The sequence below is a fragment of the Eubalaena glacialis genome, chromosome 3, assembly GCF_028564815.1.
Source record: "Eubalaena glacialis isolate mEubGla1 chromosome 3, mEubGla1.1.hap2.+ XY, whole genome shotgun sequence".
Classification (NCBI taxonomy): Eukaryota; Metazoa; Chordata; class Mammalia; order Artiodactyla; family Balaenidae; genus Eubalaena; species Eubalaena glacialis.
Genome location: NC_083718.1, coordinates 71,705,738 through 71,718,511, shown reverse-complemented (window position 1 = coordinate 71,718,511; position 12,774 = coordinate 71,705,738). Strand labels below are relative to the sequence as shown.

The 12,774-nt window shown below is 36.9% G+C and overlaps 1 protein-coding gene across 3 annotated transcripts in view; it reads right to left on the bottom strand.

Moving 5' to 3' along the window:
• The window catches only part of LOC133088013 (uncharacterized), an 83,636-nt gene that overhangs the window by 29,350 nt on the left and 41,512 nt on the right, over positions 1-12,774 (bottom strand). For 2 of the 3 annotated variants that reach the window (XR_009700478.1, XR_009700474.1), the window contains exons 4-5: positions 10,418-10,560; positions 9,029-9,415 (exon numbers count right to left, since the gene is read on the bottom strand). The gene's annotated coding sequence lies outside the window, so the exon portion shown is untranslated. Of the gene's footprint in view, positions 1-9,028; positions 9,416-10,417; positions 10,561-12,774 lie in introns of those variants that run through there. The other variant, XR_009700479.1, reaches the window with a different exon arrangement.

Here is a 12,774-nt window from a genome sequence, read left to right as displayed (position 1 = left end):
CAAATATCCTGTGATATCACTTCTAGGTGTTACCTAACAACTGACACATATGATATTTCCACAGAGAAAGACTCTCACAGACTTAGAAAACAAACTATGGTTATCTAAAAGGAAAGGTGGGAGGAATGGATACATTAAGATTAGGGTTACCATACATATAAAAATACATATTAAACACATGTGTCAAAAAGACCGACCATATAACAAGGGAGGTCTACTGAATGCTCTGTAATAATTTACACAGGGGCTTGCCTGGTGGCACCGTGGTTAAGAATCCGCCTGCCAATGCAGGGGACACAGGTTCGATCCCTGGTTCGGGAACATCCCACATGCTGCAGAAGCGGGAAATACAAATCAGCACTACAAAGAAGTCTCACTTCCCATCAGTCAAAAAGGCCATCCTAAAAAAGTGTAAAAACCAGAAATGCAGGACAGGCCAGGGAGAAATGGGAGCCTTGTTACGCTGATGGGTGGGATGTAAATTGCCAACGGACACTCTGGAGAAGTGTATGGTGTTTCCCAAAACATGTAAAAAACACAGCTAGAGAGCATAGGGCACTTCCACTCATGGGTGTATAAATTGGGAAAACTAAAAATCCACAAGACACAGCCACCCCAAAGTTTACGGCTGCTCTGTTTACAAGAACCTCCACTTCATTACACCATAAATATCCCACAAAAGAGAAAAATGGATAAAGAAGCTGTGGTACTTATGTACAATGGAATATCACTCAGCCATGAAATCAATGACATAAGGCTAGTAGCAGCATGATGAGTGGATTTAGGTACGATGATTCTAAGTGAAATAAGTCACACAGAAAAAGACACTTATCATAAGATATCACTTATAGAGGGAATGTAAAAATCGCTACTCATGAACTGAATTACAAAACAGAACAGAGTCACACATTTAGAAAACACACTATGGCTGCTTAACGGGAAAGGTGAGGTGGGGTGATGCATAAAACAAGGGTTTGAAATTAGCACCGGTACCGTTCCATAAACCAAATATGTAATAGAGAAGACCTACTCCTTGCTCAGTGAACCGGACTCAACACCCCCTATTCACCGCACAAAAATATATATGACTAGTAAGAATCTTAAAACCTATGTATTACTATCTCCCTGTAAGTGAATCAAGTGAGCGTAAAGCAGCATAACCACAGCAGTGAAATCAGCTAAACCCTTTTATAAAAATAAATTACTTAAAAAATAACCCGTAAAACAAAGACAGTGAAAGAGAGAGAAATTCTTACAAAATTCGTTCAGGGGCTGTGATGCAACCTGGATTGACCATATCTAGACACACAGCTGGATGTGACATAAGGGTGGACACTCTTGGGGCTGAGAGGATTGGTGAGGTTGGGTGAGCAAATGCAGACCCTTTAAAGTAATACTGCTTGGTACCCATTCCATGGGTCCCAAATCTCCAGGTTCAAGGGAATCTTCCTACAGCGAAAACATGCATGGGAAACCCAGAGGATGGTACACCATGACATCAGGAAAGGTTTCTAAAACACACCTCATTTCTCATCTCCTGGTGCTCGGGTTCACCATTCCAGCCGCTTTACTAACAATCTCCCCACTGGGAGAATCAGCACCTTTAACCTCCTCTTTTGTACAGTTTGCAATTTGTCCTGAGGATGAATGGGAAGAGGGGGAACCAATGAGGGACAACTCCTCTAGTTGTTGGGACAGGCACAGGTCACTCTAATTTCCCATCAGCAAGAAGAATTAACCACAGGCTCAGCCTGCCCCCCGGAACCAGAATAGGGCCTGAAGCAATCCTGCGGTTTTGCAGCCTGCTCCCAAAAAAGCGAGTTGAAAAATGGAGCTCAGGGGCACTGCAATTCACAGACCTGCAGAGTTATAAATAATAACTATCGTCCAAAAATATATTGAGGGAAGGCAACGAAGAGGATTTGAAAGCAAGGCAGAACTGCAGGAAACAGATTTCAGGAGGTAGATTCGACTCGCCTTTAAAGCACATGAAAAGTGGCAAAACGTCGACAATGATGCACTTGGCCAAAAAGGGCGTATGCGTTTTTTCCTGAATATATTCAGGAAAAAACGCATACGCCCTTTTTGGCCAACCAAGCAAGCAGGAAATGCAAATCAGCACTACAAAGAAGTCTCACTTCCCATCGGTCAAAAGGGCCATCCTAAAAAAGTGTAAAAACCAGAAATGCAGGACAGGCCAGGGTGAAAAGGGAGCCTTGTTACGCTGATGGGCAGGATGTAAATTGCCAACGGCCACTCTGGAGAAGTGTATGGTGTTTCCTAAAACATCTAAAAAACACAGCTAGAGAGCATAGGGCACTTCCACTCATGGGCATATAAATTGGGAAAGCTAAAAATCAACAAAACACAGGCACCCCAAAGTTTAGGGCTGCTCTGTTTACAAGAGCCTCGACTGGCATACAATGTAAATGACCTTGGAAGGAAAAAATGGATTAAGAAGATGTGGTACTTAGGTAAAATGGAATATTACTCAGCCATGACATGAATGAAAGAAGGCCAATTGCAGCAACTCGGGAGGACTTAGGTTCGATCATTCTAAGTGACATAAGTCAGACAGTAAAAGAGACTTATCATAAGATATCACTTACAGGTGAAATCTAAAAATGGCTACACATGAACTAAATGACAAAACAGAAACAGAGTCACACATTTAGAAAACACACTTATGGCTGCTAAAGGGGAAAGGTGGGGTGGTGTGAGGCATAAACCAGGAGGTTGAAATTAGCATAGATACCGTTCCATAGACCAAATAGGTAATCGACAAGACCTACTCTATAGCTCAAAGCACTTTAGTCAGCACACTCTAGTCACCGGAAGAGAATATAGAAGACTGGTAAGACTCTGAAAAGGAATTTATTGATGTCTCTCTGTAAGTGAATCAAGTGGATGTACAGAAGGAAGAAACACAGCATTGAAAATCAGCTATACCCCATTATAAAAATAAATTAGAAAAGAAAAAAGAGATACAAAGACAGTGAGAGGGAGAGAAATTCTTACAGAATTCATTCAGGGGCTGTGATGCAACCAGGATTGACGACATCTAGACCCACAGAAGAAACCTCCAGAACAAAGGTTCAAGGATAGTGTCTCCAGTGTGTTAGAAAGCTTGCAAGAAAGGCAGTGTGGCTGGAGCACAGTGAGCAAAGGAGAGAACAGTGAATGGAGAAGTCACTTCTTCACTTGTTTCCTTCTAGAGTTTAACAATAAGTTATTTGATCAGACTTTTCTTTTTAAAAGATCACTTCCTCGAACAACAATAGCCAAATAAATATAGGAATTGTTTTGATATTTCTTATTCTTCATAATAATGCTAATGGTGAATTGCATTTATATTATTAAATATATTATTCCATGATAAATGGACCACATTGGGAGTTATAAAAGGTCAATGGACAGGACCCAATTTATATATTCTGCCTTAAGTGAGAGAGTCACTTCAGTTTTAAGGACACACACAGACTGAAAGTGAAGGGATGGAAAAAGGCATTCCATGCAAACGGAAACCAAAAGAAAGCTGAGGTAATATATAATACAAGATAGACTTTAAGACAAAGATTGTAATAAGAGACAAAGAAGGTCATTATATAAAGATAAAGCAGTCAATCCAACAAGAGAATGTAATATTTGTAAATATTTATGCACTCCAAAAAGGAGCACCTAAATATATAATATTAATGACACAAAAGGGAAAAAAAGACAGCAATAACAGTAATAGTAAGGGACTTCAACACCCCACTTTCATCAATGGATAGATATAGACTATCAAACAGAAGATCAACAAGGAAACATTAGACTTAAAAAATATGTTAGACCAGATGGACTTAACATACGTTTACACAACATTCCATTCAAAAGCAATAGAATACACATACTTCTCATTTACACATGGAACATTCTCCAGTATAGATCATGTATTAGACCAAAACACACATCTTAAATTTAAAACGATTGAAATCATATCAAGTATCTTTTCCAACAACAGTGGTGTGAAACTAGAAATCAATTACAAGAAGAAAACTGGAAAGTTCACAAACATGTGGCGATTAAATAGCATGCTACTGAACAACCAGTGGGTTGAAAAGAAATTAAAAAAATATCTTGAGACAAATGAAAATGGAAATATAATATACCAAAACTTACTGGATACAGTAGTAGCAGTTTTAAGAGGGAAATTCATAAGGATAAACCCCTACATGAAGAAAAAAGAAAATATCAAACAGCCTAATTTTGTATCTCAAGGAACTAGAAAAAGGAGAAAATAAGACAAAAGTTAGTAGAAGGAAGAAAGTAACGAAGGTCAGAGTAGAAATAAATGAAATCGAGACTAAAAAGACAACAGAAAAGATCAGTGAAACTGAGAGCTGGTTCTTTGATAAGATAAACAAAATAGATCATTAGCCAGACTCATTAAGAAAAGAAGAGAGAGGACTCAAATAAATAAAATCAGAAATGAAAGAGGAGATGTTACAATTGATACCTCAGAAATACAAAGGATCACAAGAGACTACTATGAAAATTATATGCTAACAAATTGGACTATCTACAAGAAATGGATAAATTCCTAGAAACATACAACGTACCAAGACTGAATCATGAATTAACAGAAAATCTGAACAGACCAATTATTAGTAAGGAGATTGAATCAATAATCAAACCTGGGCTTCCCTGGTGGTGCAGTGGTTGAGAATCTGCCTGCCAATGCAGGGGACACGGGTTCGAGCCCTGGTCTGGGAAGATCCCACATGCTGCGGAGCAACTAAGCCCGTGAGCCACAACTACTGAGCCTGCGCGTCTGGAGCCTGTGCCCCGCAACAAGAGAGGCCACAACAGTGAAAGGCCCACGCACCGTGATGAAGAGTGGCCCCTGCTTGCCACAACTGGAGAAAGCCCTCGCACAGAAACGAAGACCCAACACAGCCAAAATTAAAAAATAAATAAATTAAAACAAAAAAAAACAAAAACCAAAAAACATGTAGGGAAAAAACCAAGTCAGCCACAACATTAAAAAAAAAAAATCAAACCTACCAACAAACAGAAGTCCTCACCCAGGTGGCTTCACTGGTGAATTCTACCAAACATTTAAAGAAAAATTAATACCAATCTTTCTCAAACTCTTCCAAAAAAGAGAACAGGAGGCAACACTTCCAAACTCATTCTATGATACCACCATTACCCTGATACCAAAACCAGACAAGGACACTACAAGGAAAGAAATTTACAGGCCAATATCCCTGATGACGATGGATGCAAAAATTCTGAACAAAATATTAGCAAACTAAGTCAACAATACATTAAAAAGACCATACACCATGATCAAGTGGGATTTATTCCAGGGATTCAAGGATGGTTCACTATCTGAAAATCAATGTTATAAACCACATTAACAAAATGAAGGATAAGAACCATATGATCATTTTAATAGACGCAGAAAAAGTATTTGACAAAATTCAACATTTATTTATGAAAAAACTCTCAAAAAGGTGGGTATAGAGGGAACATGCGTTAACGTAATAAAGGCCATATGTGACAAGCCTGCAGCTAATATCATATTCAACAGCGAAAAACGTAAAGTTTTTTCTCTAAGAAAAGGAATAAGACAAGGATGCCCACTCTTGTCACATTTATTCAGTATAGGCTTGGAAGGAAGGAAAGAAGAAGTAAAACTGGTTCTATTTGCAGATGACATGACATTATATATAGAAAACCTTAAAGATTCCACCAAAAAAAGTTACAACTAATCAATGAATTCAGTAAGTTGCAGGATACCAAATCAATACATAAAAATCAGTTGCATTTTTATACACTAATAACAAGTTATTATGAAGAGAAATTAAGAAAACAATCCATTGACAATTACATCAAAACGAATAAAATAGCTAGGAATAAACTTAACCAATGAGGTGAAAGATCGGTACACTGAAACCTATAAAACACTGATGAAAGAAATAGAAGACACTAACAAATGGAAAAATATTCCAGGTTCATGGATTGGAAGAATTGATATTAAAATGTCCATACTATCCAAATCAATCTACAGATTCAAGGCAATTCCTATCAAAATACCAATGGCATTTTTCACAGAACTAGAATAAATAATCCTAAAATTTATATAAAACCACAAAAGACCTGGAATAGCCAAAGCAATCTTAAGAAAGAAGAACAAAGCTGGAGGCAACATGCTTCTTGTTTTCAAACCGTATTACAAAGCTACAGTAATTGAAACAGTATGGTACTGGCACAAAAATGGAAACATAGGTCAATGGAACAGAATCAAAAGCCCAAAAGTAAACTCTCCTATGTATGGTCAATTAATTTACAACAAAGGAGACAAGAATATACAATGGAGAATGGATAATCTCTTCAATAAATTGTGTTGGTAAAACTAGACAGCCACATGCAAGAGAATGAAGCCCTATCTTACACCATACACAAAAATTAACCCAAAATAGATTAAAGACTTGAACAGAAGACCTGAAACCTTAAAACTCCTAGAAGAACACATAGGAGGTAAGCTCCTTGACATCAGTTGTGGCAATGACTTTTTGGATTTGACACTAAACAGAAAGGCAAAAAAGCAAAACTAAACAAGTAGGACTATATCAAACTAAAAGACTTCTGCACAGCAAAGGAAACCATCAACAAAATGAAAAGGCAACCTATGGAATGGGAGAAAATATTTGCAAATTATGTATCCGATAAGGGGTAAATATCTAAAAAGTATTTAAACTCATACAAATCAGCAGAAAAAGGAAGCAAGAAACAATCTAGTTTAAAAATGGGCAGAATATCTGAATAGAGATTTTTCCAAAGAAGACATACGGAAAGCCAACAGGCACATGAAAAGATGCTCAACATCACTAATCATCAGGGAAATGCAAATCAAAACCATAATGAGGTATCGCTTCATGCATGTTAGAATGGCTATTATCAAAAAGACAAGAAATAACAAGTGTTGGCAAGGATGTAGAGAAAAGGGAAACCTTGTACACTGTTGGTGGGAATGTAAATTGGTGCAGCCACTGTGGAAAACAGTATGGAGGCTCCTCAAAAAATAAAAATTAGAACTGCCATATGGTCTAGCAATTCCATTTCTGGGTACTTATCTAACAGAAACAGAATCACTGTCTCCAAAAGATACCTGCATCCCCACATAGATTGCAGCATTATTTCCAACAGCCAAGACATGGTAACAAACTAAGTGTCCATGGATGAATGAATGGATAAAGAAAATATAGTGTATATACACAATGAGATATTATTCAGCCATAAAAATGAAGGAAATCCTGCCATCTGTGGCAACATGGATGGATATGGAGGGTAAGTGAAATAAGACGGTCAGAGAAAGACAAATACTTATAATGTCACTTATATGTGGAATCTTAAAAAATAAGTTAAAATTAAAAAAAACAAACTCATGGATACAGAGAACAGATTTGTGATTACCAGAAGCAGGTGTGTGTGTGGGGTAGGGGTGTGTGTGGGAAAATGGGAGAAATGAGTCAAGGTGGTGCAAAGGTACAAACTTCCAGTTGTAAGATAAATAAGTCCTGGGAATGTAGTATACAGCATGGTGACTACAGTTAACAATACAGTGTTGTATATTTAAAAGTTGCTAAGAGAGTAGATCTTAAAAGTTCTCGTCACAAGGAAAAAAATTGTTATTATGTGCTGTAATGGATGTTAACTAAACTCATGGTAATCATTTTGCAATATAAACATGTATCAGATAATTATACTGTATGACTAAAACTAATACAATGTTATATGTCATTTATATCTCAATAAAAAAAAAATTCTGCATAGAGCCCAAATGGCCAGGTCTTTATACTGCCACTTTTCTCAGTCAGTAGAAGTGGGCTGCCCTGGGAAGGGCCTAACCTCCACATAGGTGGTTCTCTGCAGCTGAGACAGAAGGAGCTGATAGCTAGAGGCTGTCTGCAGACCACATCTGAAAGGTACACTCAAATATCTACCACAGTAACGTATATATAAATGTTTCAGTACGGGGCACTTAGGATTAAGGCTGCTACCAGTAATACAAAAAAAAAAGAAAAAATTAATTTAGAAAAATCCAGTTTTAGAATAAACATTAAATAGGTAAACTACCAAGTTCTAAAAGTAAAGTTCAAGGCAATGAAAAACATTCAGAGACCTCATCCTACTACTCCCATTTTAGTATCTCCATTAATGTTGGCTAGTTCCAGAATTAGCTTAAGTTTTTCCAGTGGTTAGTGTCATCTCTTGGTATAGTACACAAGAGTTTTAAAACATTAGGTTTTCTTTATCATTTTAAGAAAATATCACTTGTCAAATTGGTATAAATTATAGGTGTATTGGCAACACATAATAATTAATTAAACCTCTTAAAGTTTGTTAAAATAGTTACAAAGGTAATGGGATATTTTTCTCTAAGCAATTTTAATCCAGTTAGAAGGTTTTGGGAGTGTCAAGGAATCTAAGACAGAAGGTTATACCACCACCTTGTGGTAAAATGACTGTAGAGCAAACAATTAAATTGTTCTGAAAAAATGCAAAAATGAAAATACCGATACCTAATACGGATACCTAATATCTAGGAGAAGAGAGATCTAAATACACAGAGCACTATAAATACTTTAGATTTAAAGGAAAATGTTCTGCTAGCTGTTGTCACTGGATTTCAGTACTTTGTTCATTTTTGAACTTCAGCAGTGTAAAGCTGGTGAGGCGAAATATTACATGCTTTTAAAAAAGTTGGGATCAGTTATGTTATAAGAGATTTTACTAACTCAATATTGCCATATAATATTTGAATTGTTAATAGTTTATATGCATCCCTAAAATACAAATTAGAATTTTCAGTACTTTTAAACTGATAAAGCATTTTATATCTGTTTTTACTACATTGTGTAGTATGAATTTCACTGGGATATTTCTGTAACAGAGCACAAAATACTTTCTTTACATATCACTTTTTTTTTTTACAATAAAATACAAAAGCATTCACCCCTTTTTTTGTTGTTGTTTTTAATTTATTTATTTATTTATTTTTGGCTGCAGTGGGCCTTCCTTGCTGCGTGGGCTTTCTCTAGTTGCGGTGAGCAGGCTTCTCATTGCAGTGGCCTCTCCCATTGTGGAGCACGGGCTCCAGGTGCACGGGCTTCAGTAGTTGTGGCACGTGGGCTCAGTAGTTGTGGCTCGCGGGCTCCACAGCGCAGGCTCAGTAGTCGTGGTGCACGGGCTTAGTTGCTCCGCGGCATGTGGGATCCCCCCAGACCAGGGCTCGAACCCGTGTCTCCTGCATTGGCAGGCGGATTCTTAACCACTGCGCCACCAGGGAAGTCCTGCATTCACCTCTTTATAATACATCACTTGCCCAAATCCTCAAAATCAGGGTGAAAATAGTATTGAAGACCTGAATGAAACATTATTGTAATTTTATAATCTTGATTTTAAAATCTTGAGGTAAAAGATGCAGTGCTGGAAATAGGTGATTTTAAGCATCTTTTAAGCAGAGCAGTTAAACTCAAAGACAACTATCAATCGATAGTTTTTAAACTTGTTTAACAGTAAGAATCATAAGGGACATTTGTTCAAAGTACAGTTTACTAGGTCCCAATTCCAGACCCTCGGAATTACAATCTTCAGGTTAGGACTCTGCAAAAATTATTTATGGAAAAATGTACCCCCTGGAGATTACTGTCCTGCTAACTCAGGAAACATAGCTCTAATTCAACTATAAAACCTAACATAAGACACAGTATTAAAAGACCAGATAAATAAGAATCCCTGTTAATATAAGTGTTGGTCTTCTTATCTGCAAAGAGGGTAGCAGTGATTGTATTTAAGTAACGATAGGACAGCGAGCACTGACTCACTGTACGTAAAACACCTCACACAGTGCCTGGCACAAAATAACGCCTTAGATAATGTTAGCTGTGATAACTGCATATCATCATCATTATCAGAGTGATTTCAATTCTTATAATTTATATATCATTTAAGAAAAATTCATTTGCAATAGAAATTTAATTTCTACAGTTATTAAAGCTGTAGAGAAATTAAACTATGAAACAAAAGTAAGCCATTCTCATGAGTTATATTTGTTTTTATAAATCTTGAAATTACACTTTTTGCAAGTTTTTTTTTTTTAACTTCGAAGAGTTATACCACCACCTTGTGGTGGTATAAACAACCATTTACCAGCTTGTTCCTTAGTCATCACGGAGAAAAAAATTATTTATTCAAGTGAGGAAACAAAACGTAATTGTACAAATATTGGTCGATAAATGTAAATGTGTGAATGAATAAGTGAACAAATAAGCAAACTAATCCCTAAACAGAAAAGGAACATTGAGAAATGCAACTCTCACTTGAAAATTGCAAATCTTTCAGAGGCAGGAATCTGCCAACTTACTGTCTTGCCAGGTGTTCAAGTTGCCCTGGGCCTGTGGAGCCAAGTGAAGAGTCGCAGTTCAAGCTTTGAAAAGGCAGCGTTGTCAAGGCATTGGGTATCAGGTCCTGGTTAGAGGCAACTCCCACGACATCTCAGACAGCTCCCTGTAGGTAGGACAGTGGGCAGGTGTGTCAGCCAAGTGATGCTTGCCGTAACACGTTTGCAGATAGATACGTCATACACAGAATGGGCATCCCTGAAATCCTAAGTGTGTTGTTCAAATCCTCTTAGAAAAATATTTTGGATGAGTTTTACGTGGAATCCCATCTTCCTACCTCCCCTTCCCATCTTGACCATTTTCAAAATGATGGCATAACTGATTTAGAATGTCAGCACAGCTTTCATGAAAATTTTAGGTTATTTCAATTTTGTTGTTTGAAATGAATGTTCAAAAATCAAACATTTATCTAATCTACCTCAAATGTGAAACGTGTCGATATTTATTTCTCTTCTGACAATTTGTATCAGCTCAAATGTACATTTTACTGCTTATCCACTTTTTGTGACCATAATTTTAAAAAGCCATTTGGTGTAAAATAAGCAATTGATTGTAAGCTCCTCAGCATTTTCCTATTTTTTTCTTTAATGAAACGTCTCTGAACTCACCTTGACATTTCCTACTTAATTCTTACCCACTGGTATCCAATTATCACTCTATTAACATATACACCCAATAATAGCTTCCTTAATTTACTTCACCATGCTAATAATTAGCAGGAGATTACCCATGAATGTAGGGATGAGGAAGGGAACATTTACTAATATATATTTCTGAATTTAGAGAACCATGATAGTCCATAGACTAACATAATCAGAAAAAAGTTTCCCGTTTAAAAAAAAAAATGCATCTTAAAAAGTAAAATGCAGGAAGATGAAACCTAATAAGAACATGAAAAAGCAACTACTGTATAGCACAGGGAACTATACTCAATATCTTGTAATAACCTATAATGGAAAAGAATCTGAAAAAGAATATATATATATTATATAATATATATAAAACTTAATCTTAATATATGTATATATAAAAATGAATCACTCTCCTGTATACCTGAAACTAGCACAACATTGTTAATTAACTATACGTCAGTAAAAAAATCCAATCAAATCAAAGTATATTACAAACACTAAAAATAAAAGACAAGGCTTCAACAAAACTTACTTATTACTCAATAATAATTAAAAACTTTCCAAATATAATGTGCCAAGCCATCCACATATATTGATCAAGTTGTACCTTATAAATGTGGTCTTCAATGAGCATCTCAGATAAGGAGAAGAAAAAAAAATACTATGGGAACAATTCACTGCCTAAGTAGCAAATGTGAGGAGACTTCAGAGATGAGAGAGGTGACTTCTGAGAGTAGTACTACTCCCCTGCTACTAACTTTTCTCTCCTTGCTAATCACTACTCAACACAGTGTGACCCTTCTCACCGTCTAGAAACTTCCTCTTTTTTGACTACCTTGACAGCCTCTTACCTGGTTACTGAAGTAGGGAAGAAAAAGAGCTGTTTCCTCGACCCTTCTAAGTTCTTGACAGAGACCCCGCTAACAAAAGACAGATTGACAAGAGAAAAGCATACAAAATCGTTTATTGTAAGTTTCACGTGACACCGGAAACTTCATTAGAAAATGAAGACCTGAAGAAGTGGTTAAACCTGAGAGTGTTTCTGTTTGGTTGGAAGAAGAGTAGAAAGTCATGGAAAATATGACAGGACAAAAAGGTGTATGAGTTTAATGCGGTAAATTAGGGGAAATAGCAAAGCCTTTTCAGTCTAATTCCTCTTGACGTCTTGGAGATGAGGATGAACATTTTCTCTGGGTATAGAAAAGGCACCCCTCACATAAGGGTCTTATGATCTCCTGCAGGGGAAGGTCGGAGAGTCCTTTCTACATATGCTCTTTCTCAAATTCCTTCAGCTTAAAATATTCAGTATGCCACGGTGTCATATTTTGGGTTAGTGTGTCCTGAACCCCGATCAACAGATTCACACAATTAGTTTCATAACAAAATGGAATTTAATTGGCAGCTCTAATTTCCAGAAGTAAGTTGTTCTGTAGACTTCTTCAAAGACACTGAGAATGTAATTTGAAATGAGATCTAAAGGGTGATTATTAGGTGGGCAAAGGGAAAAGCCTAGGCAAATGTTGTGGGGCAACATGGAAACAAGGGTGATTTGAGAAACTGCAAAGTCAGCATGGCTGCAGCAGAGAGAAAGAGCGGAGAGCAATGAGAGAAGAGGCGAGGCAGGGGCCCAGTCACATCAGCCTTTGTAGGATCGATCCTAAAAGCAATGGAAGCTCTATTTTTAGTAG